At 44.3% G+C, this 25,134-nt stretch overlaps 1 pseudogene; it reads right to left on the bottom strand.

Annotated features, from left to right (window-relative positions):
• Window positions 1–111: 111 nt before the first annotated feature.
• On the bottom strand, window positions 112–24,739 carry LOC106563384 (3'-5' RNA helicase YTHDC2-like; annotated as a pseudogene).
• Window positions 24,740–25,134: the final 395 nt, after the last annotated feature.

The raw sequence follows: 25,134 nt of genomic DNA, 5'->3' as shown, positions 1-25,134 counted from the left end.
CATTTCATATCCAAAATCTGGATAAAAGTATTTCGTTTATTAAAATAATTATACTAAATAAATTACAAACGATCACAGATCAGTTGAAATGAAGACAGAAACATTTGGGTCGTTGACAGACTGAAAGAGAAAGACATGAACTCTAGTAAGGTCTCACCAGGCACAACTTAGCTACAGCAGTTCAAGGTTATACAGAGAGTATAAAAAACATTAGGAACATCTGATCTTTCCATGATACCATGACAGACTGACCAGATGAATCCTGGGGAAAGCTATGATCCCTTTATGTCACTTGTTAAATCCACTTCAAATCAGTGTAGATGAAGGGCAAGACATGTTAAAAAAATGATTTTTAAGCCTTGAGACAATTGAGACATTGTGTATTTGTGACATTCAGAGGGTGAATGGGCAAGACAAAAGATGCCTTTGAACGGGGTATGGTAGTAGGTGCCAGGCACACCGGTTTAAGTGTGTCAAGAACCGCAATGCTGGTGGGTTTGTCACGCTCAACAGTTTCTGATCTATATCAAGAATGGTCCACCACCCAAAGGACACCCAGCCAACTTGACAACTGTGGGAAGCATTGGAGTCAACATGGACCAGCATCCCTGTGGAAGGCTTTCGACACCTTGTAGAGTCCATGCCCCGACGAATTAAGGCTGTTCTGAGGGAAAAATGGGGTCCAACTCAATATTAGGAAAGTGTTCTTAATGTTTTGTACACTGTGTATTATGGTTGTTAAGGTTTCGGTTGCAGATCCACTCCAGTCTGGGCAACATTGTGCAGTGACACATTTCAAACGTTAACACAACATTCAACACATTGTGTGCCACGGGCTGCTATGGTACATGAAACTCATACAGTACATTCAGAAAGTATTCAGACCCCTTCCCCTTTTCCACATTTTGTTACGTTACAACCTTATTCTAAAATGGATTAAATGAACACATTTCCCCATCAAATCTACACATAATACACCATAATGAGAAAGTGAAATCATGTTTTTAGAAATTGTAGCAAATTTATATACACTACCGGTCAAAAGTTTTAGAACACCTACTCATTCAATGGTTTCTTTAAAGAGGGAGAAAATACATTTAATGACCACATTGCCAACTGGTAATGGTATTTAATTAAAAAAATGATCAAATGGGCATAGCAAAAGAACAGGTCAAGACTGCGTAAAATTAAACAATAGTTTGGTGCATTTTAAATTAAGAAATGGTCTGTCCAAGAGTGAGGAGTTATTTTGTCTGATTCCCTTAAACACTGCAAATTATATTTCTGGAGTCACGTTGTGTGTAACCTGTGGTTATCTGATGATAAAGATGGGGCCTGTTGTACCTCGTGTTGCTGTGGTAGCTGCTGTGGTTTCCCTGAGAGTCTCTCCCACAGCAGCAGCAGCTGGCCCCCAGCCTGAGGCGCCAACTCCTACATGAACCAGCGAGAGATAAAGTGAGGAGGGGCAGTGAGATGGGAAAAAAATGGTCCCATTCCAGTCATAGAAATATACAGACCAAAGATGGAAATGAGCTACACTATATATATACACAAAAGTATGTGGACACCCCTTCAAATTAGTGGATTCGGCTACTACAGCCAAACCAATAGTTGACAGGTGTATAAAATCGAGCGCACAGCCATGCAATCTCCATAGACAAACATTGTCAGTAGAATGGCCTTACTGAAGAGCTCAGTGACTTTCAATGTAGCACCTTTCCAACATGTCAGTTCGTAACATTTCTGCCCTGCTAGAGCTGCCCCGGTCAACTGTAAGTGCTGTTATTTTGGCTCAGCCGTGAAGTGGTAGGTCACACAAGCTCACAGAATTGGACCACCAAGTGTTGAAGCACACAGCACGTAAAAATCGTCTGTCCTCGGTTGCGACATTTTCTACCGAGTTCCAAACTGCCTCTGGAGGTAACGTCAGCACAATAACTATTCGGCACTAGTTTCATGAAATGGGTGTCCACATATTTTTGGTCATATAGTGTATGTAGCAAACTAGCAATATACAGTATGTGTTCTGCATAGTCCCCAAGAAATAAACAAGTCATCTCACTTGAAATCTTAAATGTAAGCCAATTTGGTATGTTTGTTTAATTAGCCTTGTATATTGAATGCTGTTTGTCGGTGGGGTCATCTTGACAATATAGAGTAAAATAATAATGACGCATTTTTGTAGGCACTAACGGGGGAGAACTCAGCCATGGCTCATTGGCCAAAGCCTATGGGGAAATTAATGGGTTTTTTTGTAGGGTTTTTGGATAAACGCTGAAAATAAGGTCTGTGGTAAACACAGGCGTAGGAGATCCTATACGTTTTGTTCTATGAGATAATCTCCATCAGCTAACATCACTATCTGTGAATTTTGAAGCATTTGAGTAATCAAAACAATAACATAATGTCACGTCCTGACCAGTGAAAAGGGTCATTTGCATTGTTGGCTGTCGTTTTTTTTTTCTTGTGATAGTGTTACTCATTAAAAGTAAAGAATGAGCACTCAACACGCTGCGCCTTGGTCTTATCCTTTCGACGCTTGTGACAGAACCACCCACCGCCGAAGGACCAAGCAGCGTGGAAGGGAGCAACAGGAGAAGTACTTGGAGTCGTGGACGTGGGAGGAGATATTAGACGGGGAAGGACCCTGGAGGCAGGCTGGGGAGTATCGCCGACCGTAGGAGGAAATTGACGCAGCGAAGGCAGAGCGGCGTTACTATGAGGCGCTGTATAAGCCAAGAAGCAAGAGTCAGCGGGCACACGGGGAGTTGGGCAGAGTCAGGGTGGAGTCCTGAGCCAACTCCCCGTGCTTACCGTGGGGAGCGGGTGACGAGGAAAGCACCAAGCTATGCGGAAATGCGCACTGTATCGCCCATACGCATGCACAGTCAGGTGCGGTCAGTACGGGCTCCTCAGCGTTGCCGTGCGAGAGTTGGCCGGCAGCCAGGGAGAAGTGCACCGGCACAATGTATCTGGTCTCCAGTGCGTCTCCTCGGCCCAGCTTACCCTGCGCCTGCTCTACGCACGGCCGCCCTCACTCTCCAGCACAGCCCAGTTCGCCATGTGCCAGCGCTCCGCCCATGCCGGGCTACAGTGACCATTCAGCCAGAACGGGGTGTGCCAGCCCTGAGCTCCAGACCTCCGGTGCGCCTCCACGGCCCAGTGTGCCCCGTGCCTGCTCTGCGCACCCAGTCTCCTGTAAGTCTCCCCAGTCCGGGGAGACCGGTCCCAGCTCCACACAGGAGGCCTCCATTGACGCTCCTCAGCCCGGAGCCGCCAGCGACGCCCCTCAGCCCGGGGCCTCCAGCGACGCACCTCAGCCCGGGGCCTCCAGCGACGCACCTCAGCCCGGGGCCTCCAGCGACGCACCTCAGCCCGGGGCCTCCAGCGACGCACCTCAGCCCGGGGCCTCCAGCGACGCACCTCAGCCCGGGGCCTCCAGCGACGCACCTCAGCCCGGGGCCTCCAGCGACGCACCTCAGCCCGGGGCCTCCAGCGACGGTCTGCAGTCCAGAGCCTCCAGCGGGGGTCGGCAGCGCAGAATGGGGGCTACGCCCGTAGCCGGAGCCACCTCCGTAGCTGGAGGATTGGCGAAGGGTGGGTGTAGCACAGGAACCGTCGTAGACGGTGGCCACCCTCCCTTCCCTCCCTTTAGGTTTGGGGTTGTTTTTGTGTTTTTTTGTTTTGTTTGAGGCGCAGTCGGGGTCTGCACCTTCGGGGGGGGGGGCACTGTCACGTCCTGACCAGTGAAAAGGGTCATTTGCCATAGTAGAATGGTCAGGGCGTGGCAGGGGGGTTGTTTTGTGTGTTTTGGGGTTTGTTCGTTTCCAGGGGAATGTGTTCTAGTTTTTATTTGCTATGTTTCGTTTTCCAGGTTTGGCCGAGTATGGTTTCCAATCAGAGGCAGGTGTCTTTCGTTGTCTCTGATTGGACTTAGGCAGCCTGTTTTCCTTTGGGTTTTGTGGGTGGTTGTTTTTCGTATAGTCGTTGTCCTTACGGAACTGTTGTTTGTCGTTTGTTTATTTTTAAGTGTTCTCTCATAATAAAAGAAGGTGAGCACTCAACACACTGCGCCTTGGTCCAATCCTTTCGACGCATGTGTCACATAAAGGCTTAATAATTCATAAAGTTCATGTTAACGGACTAATATTATCTCATAGAACAAAATGTGTAAGATCCCCTAAGCCTTTGTTAAATTCAGACCTTATTTTCAGCACGCATCCCATAAACATTTGACGTAATTTAGCAGACGCTCTTATCCTGAGCGACTTACAATAGTGAGTGCACACATTTTCACTTTTTCATACTGGGAATCGAACCCACGACTCTGGCTTTGCAAGCGCCATGCTCTAACAACTGAGCCACACAGGACTTCATAGGAATGGCCAATGAACCAGAGGAAGAAAATGCTAAATCATTTCATTTTTTTTAGGACTACAAGCTGGCAAGCTCTATTGTCCTCAGATAGTGGGATCATCTTAACAGTAGACTGTGGGGGAGTTTTGACCATAATAGCTGTAGTCTGTGAAGACATTTTCACCATATTAGCAGCATAACATCTCTCCTTGTTCGGTTGGCTATATTGGTCGTAGTCTGTGGAGATGTTCTGACTATTGATGTTAGGTAACCCACCTGTCCGTCTCTGCTGATCTGCACTTTCTTGTTGTCGTTCCAGGGGTTGAGCAGCTGCTGGGCCTACTGGAAGGGCAGGCTCTCCTTCCGGGTCCACTCCACACTGAAGACCCCCCCAGCCCTGTGGAGCCCCAGTCCTGACAGCGCTCCTGTCCGATGACCGACATAATCCGCGCATAGCCCTGAGAGGCACCAAAATGACATGTTACAGTCTGCTATTCTCCATTCCACACCACACACACACACACCTGGAAATGTCCAGAGCCCTGGACAGAGAAGACCAGGAAAACCAGGCTGCTCTCCAGGAAGGCTCTGTTGAGTTTGAGCTCGTTGCTGGGCGTGATATACCAGATTCCTCTCTGCTGGGAGATGTCAATGTTCCTCAGGTTGCTACTCTTCATGATGAAGTAACGCACCATCACACCTCCTGGCCGCGGGGATGGAGACTTGGAGCACTGAGGGAGAGATTGAGTTAAGCTATGATAGATTTACACATGGCCAAGCTGTACTAATAAACAGGGACGCAAACTGCTGAGGGCCCAAAAAGGTGACACTTTTTTTATTTGCACCGAAACATGAAAACAAATCCCTGCTAGGGGGAAATGCAGGTTTTAACTAATTAAACAACATGATCTACATGATCAGTCTCTGTGTGTAAAATAAAAAAAGTGGTTAATGTGAACCTAAAGAAAGCAATCCAATGTTATTTGTTGCCTAGACTTTACTGCAAATCACACTCAAGTCTTGAGAAAAAACAATACACAAATATTGCAGTTAGCAATGATAGCCTTTATAATAGAGCGCTTGTGACCAGACACATAAATATTGCACTTGGGAAAAAAACATCTGAAAGTAGAAATAAAATGAAACAAACAGACATTCTATTTTTGCTCTATTATAGTGGCCACTATAGACGTCAATCAAGTGCGCAAGGCTACATGTGTGCAAAAATAACGTTCAATGTGTAAAGAGTAAAAAAAATAAAAATGATCCCCCTTCACTCACACACAAGTGGTACTGTCAAGTTCAACACAAAAGCAATATCTTTGGGCTACACTGCAGGTTCAAAACGTCGAATTTCGCTGAAAGGGGACTAGTTTGCATCCCTAAATAAAGATATAGGTCATTAGAGTACCTTTCCCCGATGAGGTTGGGGAGGGGCTGGCACAGTGGCTGTGGAGGCAGAGTGAAGCAGATTCAGGAGAATTGGTGGTGGAGGAGTGGTCATCTGTGGGGAGCTTGGAGCACTTGTCCCTGCTGCCATGGGAGACTTTAGGCTGCAGGAGGGCCCAGGCAGGGGACAGTCTGGAGGCAGGGGACAGTCTGGAAGACCTGGAGGAGGGGAGGGAGGTCTGGGTGGATTACTGGACTGGGCAGGAACTGGACATAATTACATTTTTGTAAATTTGATCTAACAGGTTGACATAGACTACGTTAACCTATAAGGCATTGTGAATACTGAGATAAAACATTTGATCATAGTTGGTCCATTTCCCATACTGACACATCCAACCTTCTCTCTTCACCTGTCTGTGGCTGTTTGGGAGGGGGTGGGGATGAAGAGTTTGTCGTCGGTGGGGGTCCTCCTGCTGTTTGCGTTTCTCCAGGAGGAGGTCTGGGGGGGCTCCTCAGAGGACATGGGTCGGGGCCTCTAGCCAATCCCTGTGGGCTGCTGCAGCCCTGCAGTCTGATCCTCAGCCCCCAGCACCTGGAGACAGGCTGGGGATGTATGGGTCAGTGACAGATACAGGTACTGTACCCGGTGGTACAGCTACCAGGTTTACAGGCCCATTTACGGTGGTATTTCCAGTATTCCTTTCATAATTTAAGCCAGAGTGTTGTACTGACAGACACCAGGGCCCGTATGGTGTTCTCATCCAGCTGGGACCAGGGCTTGGAGGGGGAGTGGATCCTCCTCAGGAACAGACCGTGCCACTTCTGCCTCAGCTGGAACGCCAGACCCACCATCTGACAGACAGGTGGATGGAGGAGGTGATGGAGTAGAAGAGTGGGTTACACAAGTAAGAAGGCAGTGTTTCCCCTTGGATTTTATTCAGCAGCTGTGGCAAAGTTAGCACGGGGTGTGGTAGTGGGCATGGCCAACGGCGCCATCTCAGGCCAACGTTTTTAGTGGCCCTTTTAGAGCTGAGTGAAAAAATAGTAGTTTTAAAGCTAATTCCCTGCAATTCTACACATTTTGCCATATCATAAGATCATGGCATAAGCCATCTGAGTAACGCAAATATGTATTTTCAAACAGCTCATACATGTCACGTCCTGACCAGCAGAGGGCGTAATTGTGTTAGTTTTGGTCAGGATGTGGCAGGGGGTTTGTGTGTGTTAAATGTTGTGTGGGTGATTGGACTCCCAATTGAAGGCAGGTGTGTTGAGTTGCCTTTGATTGGGAGTCCTATATAGTAGTGTGTGTTTTTCTTTGGGGTTGTGGGTAGTTGTTTTTGCACTGCGTTTTGTGTGCCTGCAAAACTGTTGCTGTCGTGGTTATTATTGGTTTTCCTGTGGATGCTTTACTCTGATTCATTAAAAATATGAGTATCCACATTCCCGCTGCGCCTTGGTCCATTCTTGAAGACAGCTGTGACAATACACTAAAAGGGCATTTTCACAATTTCATAGTACTTTTCCAACCTCATAGTGTGGCAAAATTTATAAAACACAGGAAAATCTTTTTTTTGAAACACTAGGTCCGCCGCTGCTATATAAATAAATATAGGGGAAACACTGGAAGGTGATGAGCACTAGATGCAAAACTGCTGTAAAAATGAAATGCTCAGTTATATTGTTTGAAGGGCTCTTTGAGTACACACAGAACATATCAGCACTGCAGAATAACCAAGCTATGTCCTCACCTCTCTGTCCAGTTTGAAGTTGAGCCACTCGTCAATCTTCATCTGAGCCGTGGAGCGATCCTTCATCTCACTGTCACTGCTCTCATTCACCACGTCATCTACAGCAGACACATAGGATGTTAGGTTTAATCGTTTACAGAATACACATCAACTAGGGACCATACAGGCAGAGAGTGATTTTTCAAGAGTCTCTTTGGAACCGTCATATTCCAACATATTAAGTGCAAATACAGGCAAGACTTATCTAACTGAAGGATGTTTCCTTTCTGAATGGCAGGTTCCTGTAGGGCCGTGCTGGGCAGTTTGGCACAGCCCCCGAAGATGGCTACAGTGAGTGGGGAGACTACAGAGCAGCAGCGGATGCTAGCTATCCTATGAGCTCGCGTCATCGCATCATAGATCAGCCAATCAGTGGGCAGGGACTGGACGGCCGCCACCTGGCCATTGGGTGGGGGGGGGGGGGGGGGGATCTAAGAGATGGAGAAAAGGTACAAACGGTTTTAAATACCTCTATGGACCGTAAAGGAAATCACACTACAAACTATCACCCTCATGTACTTAAAGAAATCACAAATATCATGGATATAAAGGAACTAGTGGATATATGGAGGCTTAAATATCCTGACCTAGTGAGATCTACATGGAGGTTTAATATCCTGACCTAGTGAGATATACATGGAGGAGCTTTAATATCCTGACCTAGTGAGATATACATGGAGGAGCTTTAATATCCTGACCTAGTGAGATATACATGGAGGAGGTTTAATATCCTGACCTAGTGAGATATACATGGAGGAGCTTTAATATCCTGACCTAGTGAGATATACATGGAGGAGCTTTAATATCCTGACCTAGTGAGATATACATGGAGGTTTAATATCCTGACCTAGTGAGATATACATGGAGGAGCTTTAATATCCTGACCTAGTGAGATATACATGGAGGTTTAATATCCTGACCTAGTGAGATATACATGGAGGAGCTTTAATATCCTGACCTAGTGAGATATACATGGAGGTTTAATATCCTGACCTAGTGAGATATACATGGAGGAGCTTTAATATCCTGACCTAGTGAGATATACATGGAGGAGGTTTAATATCCTGACCTAGTGAAATATACATGGCGGAGGCTCAATCAAGCTAGTCGTCTTGACTACTTTCTTATATCATTCTCTCTGGCACAAAACGTTTTTAAAAGTGTTGATAGGGAACAGAATGCGGTCGAACCATCAAATAATTGGCATATATATTACTCTTACAGAATTTCCACGTGGCGAGGATATTGGACATTTTATCAAAGCCTATTGGATGATAACTTGTTTTTAACTAGGACAGAAGAATTTATAAATTACTTTTTCCGACATAACATAGAGTACCAGTCAAAAGTTTGGACACACCTACTCATTCCAGGGTTTCTCTATATTTTTACTATTTTCTACATTGCAGAATAATAGTGAAGACATCAAAACTATGAAATAACACATATGGAATCATGTAGTAAGGCCAGACAAAATGGATTCACTGTTTAACGGATTTTCCCCCCAGAAAAGTGAGGCGAACAAGCAAAAAATTTAAAAAAAATCCTTAGGTGGATAAGGAATAACAGTACTTTACCACACTGTCCTAGGCCATTTGGACATGAACAAAAGGCGAAATATTCAATTTCTGACAGATTTTTAAAATTATTATTATTAATACATTAATGAACATTATTCACATAGGATATTGCATTCTATTATACATCCTATCATATTCAAAATGTATTGGGGGAAAAAAGTAATGTATTCATGTATTATCAGTTCATTAATCTACTTAATTGTATAGCCTAACAAATTCAAGAATGATTGACAAATAATTGTAATCAAATTTAAAAATGTTGACGCATAATAAGTTCATTACCTGAATGCATCTCTATAGCCTAGGCGTTAACAAAATATTCATACAAATATGATTAGGCCTCTCATAGACTAGGCCTTGTAGAAAAGGGGTCAATCAAGTTAGGTCTGCCAAGTTAATGTAGCACTGGAAACAATACATCAATCCAGCCATAGAGTACAACCTTTAATCATCAAAAAAATATGTTGTTTATAACATGCACAATTAGAAGCATCAATCTATATAGAGCAAGCGTGACTTAATTCGAGCCCAGTAACTTTGCTCACCGCATCCTCCTTCGATTGTCTCGTCTGGCTGCCACGAAAAGCCCCCACCTGCTGATCTGCACGAAGTGTGTGCGAACCACTGGTGATGTACTTTGCTTGACATGCTAGCTGTTGTCGGCGGCGCACCATCGCTTCAGACGCATTCCGTCGAGGGGGTATCGGTTGGTATAGTACCGGTAAAATGTAAGTTATGAATCGCAAATCACCATACAGCTGACACTTCGATTTCATCAAACACTTTGACTTCAATTTGGTTGTCCAAAATACTATCAGCTTGCACTGTCTTTGCTGATGAATGCCCTGATCTCTGGCCAGTCATTTGGTTAAATGACATTGTTGTTTCGTCTATTTATCGCTTCTAATAGATCTGAAAATGATGCATTAACCATGAATTTAACCGACTGTTTGTTTATAATGAGGGACGTCCCACATTTAACCAGGACACAAATAGTATGAATTTGTGCTGGCTTCAGCCTTGACCGCATGAGAGAAAAATAAAACATCTGCACGTCGCCTGCAGGTGCGAGCGTGCGTTTCACTGTCCAATCGGAGGCTGGAACATGATCTGAGCGCGTGATCAGCGGCTGTTTGGTCTCTTGGGCATCAACTTGGGAAAGCCTCGAGGGAGAGGGACAGTGCATTATAAACAAAGAGACGCATATATTGGGCAAACAATAACACATCAGATTTTGATTTGTTTTTTTGGTGTGTGGAGAAAAGTGAGGCAGGGCATCCGTTAAACAGTAATTCAACTTTGTCCAGCCTAACCAAAAAAGTGTTAAACAAATCAAAATATATTTTACATGAGATTCTTCAAAGTAGCCACCCTTTGCCTTGATGACAGCTTTGCACACTCTTGGCATTCTCTCAACCAGCTTCATGAGGTAGTCACCTGGAATGCATTTCAATTAACAGGTGTGCCTTGTTAAAAGTTAATTTGTGGAATTTCTTTCCTTAATGCGTTTGAGCCAATCAGTTGTGTTGTGACAAGGTAGAGGTGATATACAAAAGATATGGCTATTTGGTAAAAGACCAAGTCCATATTATGGCAAAAACAGCTCAAATGAGCAAAGAGAAACAACAGTCCATCATTACTTTAAGACATGAAGGTAAAAAACTTTGAACGTTTCTTCAAGTGCAGACGCAAAAACCATCAAGCGCTATGATGAAACTGGCTCTCATGAAGACCGCCACAAGAAAGTAAGACCAAGAGTTACCTCTGCTGCAGAGGATAAGTTCATTAGAGTTGTTTTTATTTTATTTATAATTTTTTTAGCCATTTTTCTACCCAATTAACTCACACTTTTCTCATTCCTCTTTCATTTGGATACCTTTATTTTTTTACCCCTTTTTCTCCCCAATTTCGTGGTATCCAATTGATTGTTACAGTCTTGTCCCATCGCTGCAACTCCGGAGGTCGAGAGCCGTGCGTCCTCTGAAACACAACCCAGCCAAGCCGCACTGCTTCTTGACACAATGCCCGCTTAACCCGGAAGCCAGCTGCACCAATATGTCAGAGGAAACACTGTACACCTGGCGACCATGTCAGTGTGCACTGCGCCCAGCGTGCCACGGGAGTCGCTAGTGCGCAATGGGACCCTCCCCTAACCCAGACGACGCTGGGCCAATTGTCACGGACGGGAGTTCATTAGTTACCAGCCTCAGAAATTGCAGCCCAAATAAATCATCAACTGTTCAGTGGAGACTGCGTGAATCAGGCCTTCATGGTCGAATTGCTTCAAAGAAACCACTACTAAAGGACACCAATAAGAAGAAGAGACTTGCTTGGGCCAAGAAACACGAACAATGGACATTAGACAGGTGGAAATATGAGACTTTTTGTTCCAACCGCCATGTCTTTGTAAGATGCAGAGAAGGTGAACGGATGATCTCTGCATGTGTGGTTCCCACCGTGAAGCATGGAAGAGGTGTGATCGTGTGGGGGTGCTTTGCTGGTGACACTATCTGTGATTTATTTAGAATTCAAGGCACATGGCTACCACAACATTCTGCAGCGAAACACCATCCCATCTCGTTTGCGCTTAGTGGGACTATCATTTGTTTTTCAACCAGACAATGACCCAACACACCTCCAGGCTGTATAAGGGCTATTTGACCAAGAAAGAGAGTGATGGAGTGCTGCATCAGATGACCTGGCCTCCACAATCACCCGACCTCAACCCAATTGAGATGGTTTGGTATGAGTTGGACAGCAGAGTGAAGGAAAAGCAGCCAACAAGTGCTTGCCATATGTGGAAACGCCTTCAAGACATTTGGAAAAGCATTCCAGGTGAAGCTGGTTGAGAGAATGCCAAGAGTGTGCAAAGCTGTCATTGTGGCTATTTTGAAGAATATAAAATATATTTACAAAATGATTCCATATGTGTTATTTCATAGTTGTAGAAAATAGTACAAATAAAGAAGAACCCTTGAATGAGTAGGTGTGTGAAAACTTTTGACTGGTACTGTATATATACAGTTGAAATCGGAAGTTTACGTACACTTAGGTTGGAGTCATTAAAACTCGTTTTTCTGTCTCCTAGAGATGAACGTACTTTGGTGCGAAAAGTGCAGATCAATCCCAGAACAACAGCAAAGGACCTTGTGAAGATGCTGGAGGAAACCGGTACAAAAGTATCTATATCCACAGTAAAATGAGTCCTATATCGACATAACCTGAAAGGCCACTCAGCAAGGAAGAAGCCACTGCTCCAAAACTACCATAAAAAAGCCAGACTACGGTTTGCAACTGCACATGGGGACAAAGATCGTACTTTTTGGAGAAATGTCCTCTGGTCTGATGAAACAAAAATAGAACTGTTTGGCCATAATGACCATCGTTATGTTTGCAGGAAAAAGGGGGACGCTCGCAAGCCGAAGAACACCATCCCAACCGTGAAGCACGGGGGTGGCAGCATCATGTTGTGGGGGTGCTTTGCTGCAGGAGGGACTGGTGCACTTCACAAAATAGATGGCATTATGAGGATATATTGAAGCAACATCTCAAGACATCAGTCAGGAAGTTAAAGCTTAGTCGCAAATGGGTCTTCCAAATGGACAATGACCCCCAAGCATACTTCCAAAGTTGTTGCAAAATGGCTTAAGGCTACTAAAGTCAAGGTATTGGAGTGGCCATCACAACGCCCTGACCTCAATCCCATAGACATTTTGTGGGCAGAATTGAAAAAGCGTGTGTGAGCAAGGAGGCCTACAAACCTGACTCAGTTACACCAGCTCTGTCAGGAGGAATGGGCCAAAATTCACCCAACTTATTTTGGGAAGCTTGTGGAAGGCTACCCGAAATGTTAGACCCAACTTACACAATTTAAAGGCAATGCTACCAAATACTAATTGAGTGTATTTTTCAATTGTCTTTTTACTGCTGTTTTATTTCTTTACTTACATATTGTTCACCTAATACCTTTTTTGCACTATTGGTTAGAGCCTGTAAGTAAGCATTTCACTGTAAGGTCTACACCTGTTGTATTCGGTGCACGTGACAAATAAACTTTGATTTGTAAACTTCTGACCCACTGAGAATGTGATGAAAGAAATAAAAGCTGAAATAAAAACGTTCTCTCTACTATTATTCTGACATTTCACATTCTTAAAATCCTAACTGACTGAAGACAGGGAATTTTACTAGGAATAAATGTCAGGGATTGTGAAAAACTGAGTTTAAATGTATTTGGCTAAGGCATATGTAAACTTCCGACTTCAACTGTATACAAAAAAATATATGGGGGATTGGAAATGATGCAGACAATTACATTGATGGAAGCTACAATCTATCTGAAATATTAAAGCTGATCTAATCCCTATTTCTTTCAAAATAATACTACAAAAAAATGAAAAGGTAGAAATATGTTTTTAGCTTGTTGTTTTGAGTCAGCATTGGGTTAAAAGGGTTTGAGTATATAATGGTTTGGGACTGAATGTAAGCATGCAGTAAAGATGGATGGACTAGACAGGAGCACCTGATTTTGAGAAAACTGCCCCAAACAGGATTCACTGAAGGTGAACAGAGGATGTGAGCTAGTTACCTTCTTGTTGGGCTGTGTCTGGCTGAGGATGGAGGTGGGGTGGAAGCGGACCCTCTTCTCCTTTGCCCCGGAGAGGGAGCAGCTCTCACAGTCCACATAGATCAGGTTGGGGTACATCTCGGCCACCAGGGCTGCCTTCACCACTGACCAGTTCTCAGGGTTCAGGTTCACGTCGCGGATGTCTCCGCCGCCCTGCGCCCGCACAAAGCCTGGTGGTGGAACACACACAATGGAAAAGGAATCAATGTATCGACGTGGGGGGAGGGGGTGAAGACAACGAGAAAGGCCACAGGATATGGTGAGCACAAAAATAGGTGGATGGCTCACAAGATTATTGATTTGACACAGGGTCAGGTGGAGGCTGTGTGGGCTTCAGTAGAGCATAAGTCTTTATCCAACACCACTTCCGGTCAAATAAATATATCCAGTATAGAAACCCACAACCTTGGTCCACCATGCTCCACCTGAGCCCTCAGTACCACTGTATTACCCAGAGGAAGAGTATAAAACAAGATAGGTAAGTCTGACCTATGGCTCGGAGCTGTCCTAGCAGCTGGGTCCTCATCCCTATGATGATCTCCACGGTGGCTTGGGACAGGACATTTTTCTCACAGAAGGACCTCTCCCAGCCGTCGCTGCGGGCCTTCTGCCACGCCAACAACACAACAAGAGAGATGGATTTTTAGCAACATGTCGTCTGGACAGAGATTTTTCAATGTGACTTGTGCAATCAAAACAAGCTAATAATGCTTTGGATTAAATACATCTGGCTCTAAACATCTCAACGGCAATTAAATGAGTCACTTTAAACCTCAAATTCACACCTTACCTGGAAGGCTTGGAGCAGGGCCATGTGATCGCTGAAGGTTCCTGCAGTAAAGCGCTTCCGGCACAGCATGTATGCCCTCCTCTGGGAGGCCTGGGAGGGCAGCACGAAGGGGCCGCGGTGGGCCAGCGTGCAGGCGATAGTCAGGATGGGGTCCAGGCACTTGAGCACCACACCAACCCCTGTGGGGTTCCACAGGCAGGTTAGCGAGGTGGTAGCCCAGCTCCGTCAGGTCCTCCCACGGGTCCATGGCATCTATGGTCTATGGATACATTTTATGGTCAGTGTTGTTTTCTACCTATGTTCATTAGGTAGTGTGACAGTGCCATGTGTATATATACTACCGTTCAAAAGTTTGGGGTCACTTAGAAATGTCCTTGTTTTTGAAAGAAAAGCACATTTTTTGTCCATTAAAATAAAATAAAATTGATCAGAAATACAGTGTAGACATTATTAATGTTGTAAATGACTATTGTAGCTGGAAACGGCTCATTTTTTATGGAATATCTACATAGGCGTACAGAGGCCCATTATCAGCAACCATCACTCCTGTGTTCCAATGGCACGTTGTGTTAGCTAATCCAAGTTTATCATTTTAAAAGGCGAATTGATCATTAGAAAACCTTTTTGCAATTATGTTAGCACAGCTGAAAACTGTTTTGCTGATTAAAGATGCAATAAAACTGGCCTTAAGACTAGTTGAGTATCTGGAGCATCAGCATTTGTAGGTTCGATTACAGGCTCAAAATGGCCAGAAACAAAGACCTTCTGAAACTCGTCAGTCTATTTTTGTTCTGAGAAATGAAGGCTATTCCATGTGAGAAATTGCCAAGAAACTGAAGATCTCGTACAATGCTGTGTACTACTCCCTTCACAGAACAGCGCAAACTGGCTTTAACCAGAATAGAAAGAGGAGTGGGAGGCCCCGGTGCAAAATTGAGCAAGAGGACAAGTACAAGAGTGTCTAGTTAGAGAAGCAGACGCCTCACAAGTCCTCAACTGGCAGCTTCATTAAATAGTACCCGCAAAACACCAGTGATCGGTTCAAAACTAAAAATACTAGCTCTTACCTTGAGCATCTGCACTGCATTTCTGACGATGAGGATGGAAGGTGGTTCGGGGGCTTTAGATAGGAATTCAGCGATGGGACAAGTGATGGGGTCCAGCAGCTTGGTGTGGAGACACAGTTCCTGAAAGAGAGAGAGGGGGAGGAGGGAGTTAACTATACAATCAACACAGCCTGGGAGAGAAATGCGTGCATGCAAGTGTTTATAATGCTAACTTTGTCTGTATAAGTATGTTTATGTGTCATACGTTCAGCTTGAAGCGTGTGTGTGTACCTGCAGGGGCATCCTCAGTAGCTGGGGGACCTGGTACTCCAGCATGTTATTGAAGCGGAGGCGACTGAAGAGGTGGAAGCAGATCCCTGGTCGGCAACGCCCAGCTCTGTCATGCAACACAACATAGGACACATTCATAAGAGGACTTAAGACGCTATGAGGCTTCATAAGAGATGATACACCCTTACCATCACGATATGTCTATAGTGCATGGAGTGCCTCTGTAGTAGGGCTCTGATGTAAATTGTACATGATTGATTTCTCTGGGGAATATCTGAGTCTGTGCTTTACCTGCCCTTCCTCTGCAGAGAACTGCCTTGGAGATCCACACCATCTTCAGCATGGTCACGTGGTTCAGGGCATCAAAAGACTTCTGTGATGGGGAAACAATCACATATCAAGATTTGCTATTCCGTCGGGGGAGGGGTGCAGTAGACTCTTGTTTTCAAAGTAATCCTAACCGCTTTGACTTTTCCTGCGTCGATGACAAACAAACACCACATCGTTGACGGTGATACTTGTCTCTGAGATGTTGGTGGAGAGAATCTGAGGAAGAGAGGAAAATACTTGACGTCTGAACAAGAAGATGGTATTTTGCTTCAAGGAACACTTTGGGCCCCAGAAGTAGGCTTGGTGTCACGTCCTGACCAGTTAAGGGTTATTTGTTGTTGGAGTTTGGTCAGGATGTGGCAGAGGGTATTTGTTTTATATGGTTTGGGGTGGTGGTGTAGGTAGTAGGTTGTTTTATTTATGTATTCCGGGGGTTTTGGGCACTGCTCTGTGTTGATGTATTTCTAGGTTTAGTTAGTTAGTTGTGGGTATAGGTTCTAGGTTTGTTTTCTATGTAGAGTTAATTGGGATTGGACTCCCAATTGAAGGCAGGTGTGTTGAGTTGCCTTTGATTGGGAGTCCTATATTAGTAGGGTGTGTTTGTGGGTAATTGTTTGTGAGCACTGTGTTTATTGAGCCTGCTACACTGTCTAGTCGTGAGTATTGTTTTGTTTTTCCTGTGGATGCCTTTTGTTTTTACCATTAAAAGAATGAGTATCCACATACCCGCTGCAGTTTGATCAATTCAACACGGCACCTTTTGTGAAACTGGTCTTTGTGTGATAGTCAGCACAGCCGATGTAAAAATATACTCACTATTTTCCGGTGTGTGTGAAGACCTGGTATCTATATTGAAACACACAGATCTGAGGTTCTAGATATGGTTCAAACAGGACAAAAATAGAAAATCTCTTCATTGTCTCTTCCAAATAATGTATATTTCTTCTATAAAAGGTATTTTTGGCCATTTTTGTCAATATAATGATGCTTCCTAATCTGACTTGCAAATGTGTAAATTTACATCTGGGTTGCATAAGCAGGAACATGAAGTAACATCATGGAAGTGAGCATCAAATTAGAACAATAATTGTGTATAGACTGATCAAAATCAGACACAAATAGACAAGAGCTATGTTGAAATACTGATGGCCCAATTAAACTATGTTGAGAGGGACACGGTGCTCTCGCCACTCATTATGCTGATGGTACCTTTGGGAGTGGTCTGCAAATCTTATCGTCGTACAGGATACGGTCCCTCAGACCCACTATCTCATCGTATCCGGGGAGGAAGATCAAGACCGCACCTGACATGAAAAGATTTTAAATCAAATCAAACTACATGTTCAATACAATCAAGGGAAAAATATACACTGCCATCTCGAGAGCTTGGGATATAAGGACTTGCCTGGTTAAATAAAGAGCAAAACATTTAAAAAAGGATCTATCTGCATTTCTGTCATTGCCTTGTTCTGTTCAATGTTCTCTAACTATATAGTACTCTAAATACCCAAATTCATGTTAAGTTCAATAGAATAGAAGATAACAATTGCTGACACCATTCAAAACAATGAGGGTTTGGAACTTTAAAGCCAATTAAATCAGAATGCTCTTTTTGCAGATAGAACCTTAGAACACCAAGCTCTCGACTTTGCGTCAAACAATTAAAGTTTTAAAAATACAAGACCATTCAGTAGTCACTAGATAAGACTATCAAGTAGTCGTTAGATAACACTCGTCAAGTAGTCACCACACAAGAAGTCACCACACAAGACTATCTGTAGTCACCTACAGAAGACTATCAAGTAGTCACTAGACAAGACAATCTCTCACCTTCCTCGGAGCTGGTGCAGATGTTTTGCAGCAGGTGCATGATGAGGTCCAGGTCCACCCTCTCGTCATCAAAGCTGTGCTGGTATTCCTAGAGCAGCTCCTGGTCCTCCGGGCTCATCTCTGTGGTGGCAGCCTGCACCAGGGACCACTCGTCCAGCTTCCCCGCCTCCAGGGATGAGCTACCAAGGAAGGGAGTATTTCTGGTATCATCCTCAAACAAATCCAGGGTTTTCATATAGCCATTCATAACAATGATACAGTGATAAATGGTGCTCATACAGGTAGGATTCTAGTAGGTCCACCTCCTCTGCCTGCTGGAAGGGCTTGGCCCAGTCCAGAGCTGTCCTGAAACAAACCAAATACTGATCAATATTTCAGACTCATTCATGGTGTATAGAGTAAATAAAAAGAGGATGCATTTATACAGTTATTTAAAGAACCCTTACCAGCCATTGGAGGCCTTGATTCTGACACTGGCTCCCATACTAAGCAGCTACTCAATCTGACTGAGGAAGCCTCGACCTGCTGCCACCATGAGGGGAGTGGCGCTGGTCTCACTGTGCATGTAGTCCACTGAGAAGCAGAAGGAGGAAGACATATCAGGCTTGGAACTACTGGGAATATTACTCTCAACTCTTGGGATGATTTTTTTTTATTTATTACATTTTTGATTATATTGGTGTCATCATTTCATACACAAATAAAATAGAGATACAAGAGTAAACTGGGGCACGTAGTTAAGGACACATACAAAACCTATCTTACCGCTGACGTTGAAGGTGGATGAAGGCGTCAGCGTCCTGGTTGAGGAAGATGTCTGAGATGCAGGCATCCATCGCCCTCAGCAGCCACGGATCCAATGACGCCACATCTTTCTCATTCTGAAACAAGACATCCTGTATCAAACTGATAGCAAACCCAGTGCCACTTAGTAAGAACCAGGAAATAATATCCCCTGTGACGTTGGTGAACACAATCATGAGGAGCAATCAGTGAATAATCAGAAAATAATTAGTGGCATCTCTTCAGCGCATTCAGAGTACATACTGAAAATAACTGAAGCAACTGGGAGAAAATAACATAGAAAACTAGGATATTGAGAAATGATCATGGCCCCCATATCCAACCCAAACTAACTGTTGTTCTCACCAGCTGGTTGAAGACACTGTCCCCTCCATCATCCAGCAGGTCGTTCTCCTGGAGGACACAGGAGGCTGAGGTCTTCTCCTGGCGGGGTTCCTGGCGGGAGCCGCCCTCCTGGAACTTACTCCACTCTGTCAGGGACGTCTGCTGCTTCTCCTCTGCCAGGGACGACACACACATCCACTTGTTCAGTCTGGGAGACATTGGACATGAGTCCAAAACAGTGTTCAGAAATCAAAATGGAAATCAAGCAAACCAGGATTGAGAGAAGGTTGGTAGTTACCCCTCTGAATCTCCTTTTTTGTATTTCATCATGTCTTTGTTTGCATAACCCGTTGTCCTCAAGATGTCTTCAAGGAAGAGTTGCTTCACTTCAAATGGTCTTCCTTTAACTAGATCAAAAATGTATTCTTACTTTCCCATTTATTAATTTCATTTAACAAATCAGTGCTTGCAGGACCAGTCAAGACAAGCACTAGCCCCTTCCATACAGAGGTCTTTCCCTGCAATTACCTGGCTTTTGCAGGTAACAGTTTCACTGATGAATCCTGGTCCCAATTTCAGATGAATATATTAGGTGATTCTGTAGTGATTTCTGTACTCTCCTCTCTGTATGTGGCCTATCCAAACAGACGGGGTTGACTTACTGTGGATGACGGGACAGGAGCTAAAGTAGCGGAGGAACAGCTCCACGTCCAGGGCAGCGCTGGACAGGATGAGCTTCAGATTGGGCATCGTCTGGAGCATGTCCCTGATCTTGATCAGCAGGAAGTCACTGAGGCAGTCCCGCTTGTGAACCTCGTCCTGATTGGACAAGAGGCATGAAGTACAGGATTAACTCATATTGATGTGCATTCATACAGTAAAAGCTGTGAACTATAACAAAAGGGTCACAGTAACTTTTACTCACCACAATGACATGAGTAACAGTGGACATTGTGGCGTCTCCAGCCATCAGTTTTCTCAGCAGGACTCCGCTGGTGCAGAAGGTCAGCAGCGTCTTAGGAGAAACTCTAAGGGGGCAAACAAATCAAATCAAATTGTATTTGTAACATGCGCCAAATACAACAGGTGTAAACCTTACCATGAAATGCTTACTAACAAGCCCTCAACCAACAATGCAGCTCAAGAAATGGAGTTAAGAAAATATTTGCTAAATAAACAAAAGTAAAAAATCGAACAAAAATGAACACAATAAGATTACATAACAATAACGAGGCTATATAGAGGGGGTACCGGTACCGAGTCAATGTGCGGGGGTACAGGTTAGTCGAGGTAATTTGTGCATAGGGGTAAAGTGACTATGCATAGATAATAAACAGCGAGTAACAGCAGTGTAAAAACAAAGGGGGGGGGGGGGGGGTACCACCTGCCGTGCGATAGCAGAGAGAATAGTCTATGTCATGGGTGACTGGAGTCTTTGACCATTTTTTGGGCCTTCCTCTGACACCGCCTAGTATATAGGTCACGGATGGCAGGAAGCTTGGCCCCAGTGATGTATTGGGCCGTACCAAATTTTTCAGTCTCCTGAGGGGGAAAAGGTGTTGTCGTGCCCTCTTCATGACTGTTTTGAAACTCTCGACCCGTTCCACTACAGCCCCGTTGATGTTAATAGGGGCCTGTCCGGCCCTCCTTTTCCTGTAGTCCACAATCATCTCCTTGGTCTTGCTCACATTGAGGGAGAGGTTGTTGTCCTGGCATCACACTGCCAGGTCTCTGACCTCCTCCCTATTGGCTGTCTCATTGTTGTCGGTGATCAGGCCTATCACTGTTGTGTCGTCAGCAAACTTAATGATGGTGTTGGAGTCGTGCTTGGCCACGCAGTCATGGGTGAACAGGGAGTACAGGAGGGGACTAAGCACGCACCCCTGAGGGGCCCCAGTGTTGAGGATCAGTGTGGCAGATGTGTTGTTGCCTAACCTTACCACCTGGGGGCGGCCTATCAGGAAGTCCAGGATCCAGTTGCAGAGGGAGGTGTTTAGTCCCAGGGTCCTTAGCTTAGTGATGAGATTTGTGGGCACTATGGTGTTGAATGCTGAGCTGTAGTCAATGAGTAATTCATTTCCGCACAGTGGCCCAGTGAATGTAGACAGAGTTAATGCCTCCCTTCCTCCCTCGCTCTCCTCCTACCTGCTCTCCAGGCGGATCTGGTAGCCGATGGTCTGACCGATGCTCTCCCCTCTCTCTGCTGCAACCCGCTCCGCCACAGCGATGGCAGCCAGACGCCGGGGCTGCGTGCAGAAGATACGACAGGGGATCCCATTTTGGCTGCAGTCGTCCAGGAGGAACTGTGGGATCTGGAATGGCAAAACATTTACCAATTACTTTCTAGCTGATCAGTAACTTACAAATGTAATACCTTTATCATACCAATGCAAAACCTTTGTAGAGCATAAGAACAGCCAGATCCCATATTTGGACAGTGACGTAAAACGTTTCTCCTCCTCACCTGTGTAGTTTTCCCCGAGCCGGTCTCCCCCACCACTAGGACCACACGGTTGTCTTTGATGACCTGGACGATCTCCTCCTGGTGCTCGTACACAGGCAGCGAGCGGCGGAAGAAGTCTAGCTCAGACGGGCCCCTCCTCTTGGGCACCTGGGGGATGCCATTGTTGAGCCGCCCGCTGGTCCTGTTCTTGTCACGGCTGCTCTCTGGTGGAGAAAAAAAAGAGGGGCAGAGGAATGTTCATAATTTGTATTGTCAATACATATTGTTCACACCTTGATAGTTTATTCATTCATTAGTACATTGACATTAAAAACCTAAAGTTTGGCAAGGTCTCCCATTGATATCAATGCATTATTAACCCTGAGATGTAACTACCACTCACCAGCCTCCATGGCCACAGACAGGCCTCTCTCAGTGTGAGGCAGTAGGTCTGTGCACTCCTTGTTGGTGATGGGGAACCTCTGCAGCAAGCTGCGCACCACGTGCTTGGAATTGTGGGAAAGGTTGAAAGTCATGATGGACTGGGCCGGTTCTGAGCCATCCTTTCTAATAGTGAGGGTGCGGCTTGATCATTTTCTGAAAATGAATGAAATAGGCTGTTAGGCTTGAAGCACAGCACACTTTAGTAAACCTGAGAGAGGCTTTTAGGGAGTTAGAACTTACGCTACAATGTCGGGGAGGGATACACAAACTTTTCTACTCAAGTTCCGCTTGTACACTGTATAAAACATGCTCTTTCCATAACATAGACTGACAAGGTGAATCCAGGTGAAAGCTATTATCCCCTACTGATGTCACTTGTTAAATCCACTTCAATCAGTGTAGATGAAGGGGAGGAGACAGGTTAAAGGATTTTTAAGCCTTTATGACATTTGAGACATGGATTATGTATGTGTGCCATTCAAAGGGTGAATGGGCAAGACAAAATATTGTAGTGCCTTTGAACGGGGTATGATAGTAGGTGCCAGGTTTGAGTGTGTCAAGAACTGCAATGATGCTGGGTTTTCCACACAACAGTTTCCCATGTGTATCAATAATGGTCCACCACCCAAAGGACATCCAATCAACTTGACATAACTGTGGGAAGCATTGGAGTCAACATGGGCCAGCTTCCCTGTGGAACACTTTTGACACCTTGTAGAGTCCATGCCCCAACGAATTGAGGCTGTACTGAGGGCAAAAGGGGGTGCAACTCAATATTAGGAAGGTTTTTGTAATGTTTTGTACACTTAGTGTATATGGGAGTATCTGAGATTGACCTAAAGACTATAGACATTACCAAAAACATTATGCGCTCGCATTGATGTGGCCAGAAGCCGTGTTTGTTATGATTATGAACAGTGAGATAGCTAGCAACAATGACAATAAGCTGTTATGTGTTGATCTGAAAGGTTTAGATAGTACTGAATAGGTGGCGTAACAAATGCTACCCATCTGTGACACGATAGGACCCCAAGTTTTGGTCAATGTTTCCCAGGGGACTCTAGTGTGAAATAGTGTAAAAGGTATAAAACCACCCCTTCCTTCATGCCCTGCTCTTCTGCCTTACCCTATTCTATCCTTTTAAAACTTAGATAAGGTCTCCCCCTCCTGGACATATGCTGTAGGCATACTGTTGATTATACCTTTTCTAACAGCAGAATACTTGAGTGTACACTGTCATCAGGTGTTGTTTTTGTATTAATTGAAACCATAAGAAATCTGTAAAGAAGCTTTTACTCTCAATTGATGTCAAAACCCTGAGTATGTGGAAAAACATCCCTGAAGTTGTCTACTTTGTTTTAGAAAAATGTGTGGAGAATCAATCGTGCGAAGCAATAGCTCCTCTCTACCACATCCATTCCACTTTAAAGGCCACTTCCTCCACTTTTCAACCTCATTTTATTATCTCCAGGATAATACCAGTGTTATGTGAGAACAGCACATTTCTACAAAAATATTAAGTTAAAAAGTTAGACTCGATGACATAATCAAAAGTTTCAACATTTGAATAACAGTGATTTTCAAACACTATGAGATTCGCAGTGACGTGGGGAGCTAGAAACTCATTGCAGGTTTTGAAAATCACAATTTGTTTTACTTTTTTAATCCTACCCTGTGATGTCACAGAAGCATTTTTTAGGACCTTTCTTCACATCTTTTTAACCACAGATCATAGAAACATGCTATTTTCACATATTTAGACACTGGTTTGGTGGTGGAGATAATGAATATAAGGTTGAAAATTGACGGAATTGCCCTTTAACCTTGCTTAAATATTAGCAATTGTTGATGTAGACATAATCTGTCTGATCTGAGTCACAGCACAAATGTAGGAGGTGGAAGGATGAAAGCAGAGGTTGTTTGGTGAACTACGGTGGTGGGACGTTGTCTGAGATGTGATGCCTCGACCAGAAGGCGCCTAGGAGTCAGCTCAGTGGGCTAAATGCAAAGTCACGCAGACACCCAGGCTCACTACCTTGTCAGTTGACTTACAGCAGTAAAACCAGGAGCTGAGTGGTCAGTGAAAGGCAGAGTAGAGTACAAAAGGGGGAAAGATCCATCCTCCCATCCACCAACTACATCTGGACCCCTTTTGTGATAGCAAATTCATCAGGGACCCCCTCATAATCAGAACACAACTCGAGTGACATAAAAAATAGCATACAATGACTTCGGCAGTGCTTGGCTGGTCAAACCACGTCTCGGCCCTGGGAAGGAACACTTTAAAGGCCCAATTCTCAGTTCTCAACTTCATTTTAACCACGGCAGGTAGCCTAGCAGTTAAGAGCGTTGGGCCAGTAAACGAAAAGTCACTGGAACGAATCCCCTTAGCCAACTAGGTGAAAAATCTGTCGATGTGCCTCTCAGCATGGCACTTAATCCTAATTGCTGTTGTAAGTCACTCTGGATAAGAGCGTCTGCTAAATTACTTAAATCTAATTCTACACATTTTGTCATGGGGCATAGAGAATTTTTGTTGTTGCAGCTTTGACGCTTATATCCTGCAATTCTACACAATTTTCCATGAGGCAGAGAGACAATTTTTGGGGAATACAAGAAGTATTGAGTTGCAAAATGTATAATTGGTGGAGTACTGTGGATACCGATATTCCTGTGAGCCTCCCAGGCACATGTTACTCAGGGTTAAGAACATACATTGTAGATTAATAATATTACATTTGATTATTTTACACACTTTAAACTTATTCTGGGGATCCCTTGGCCAACATTTGTTTAATCTGTTGTTGTTAGAAATATTAATTTAAAAAATGATGTATGTATTTATTTTTTTATTATGAAAAAATTATATTTTGAGATCTGGCCGTGGCCCCTGCAGTACGGGTCCCCACTTTGAGAACCCTTGCTGTAAATAGCTCACAGCCAACATACAATATTACTTATTACTTCAGGTATTCATGTTTCATCAAAGAAATGCATGTTTCATCAATAAAGTGCTTTGTTACTTTGCAACAACATGTGGTGAACTTTATTGAGGAGCCTCTGTTTAAAAGAATATCTCAGCTATCA

This window comes from Salmo salar, chromosome 01 (assembly GCF_965601325.2).
Source record: "Salmo salar chromosome 01, fSalSal1, whole genome shotgun sequence".
NCBI classification, from domain to species: Eukaryota; Metazoa; Chordata; class Actinopteri; order Salmoniformes; family Salmonidae; genus Salmo; species Salmo salar.
This window is presented reverse-complemented; position numbering and strand designations above follow the sequence as displayed.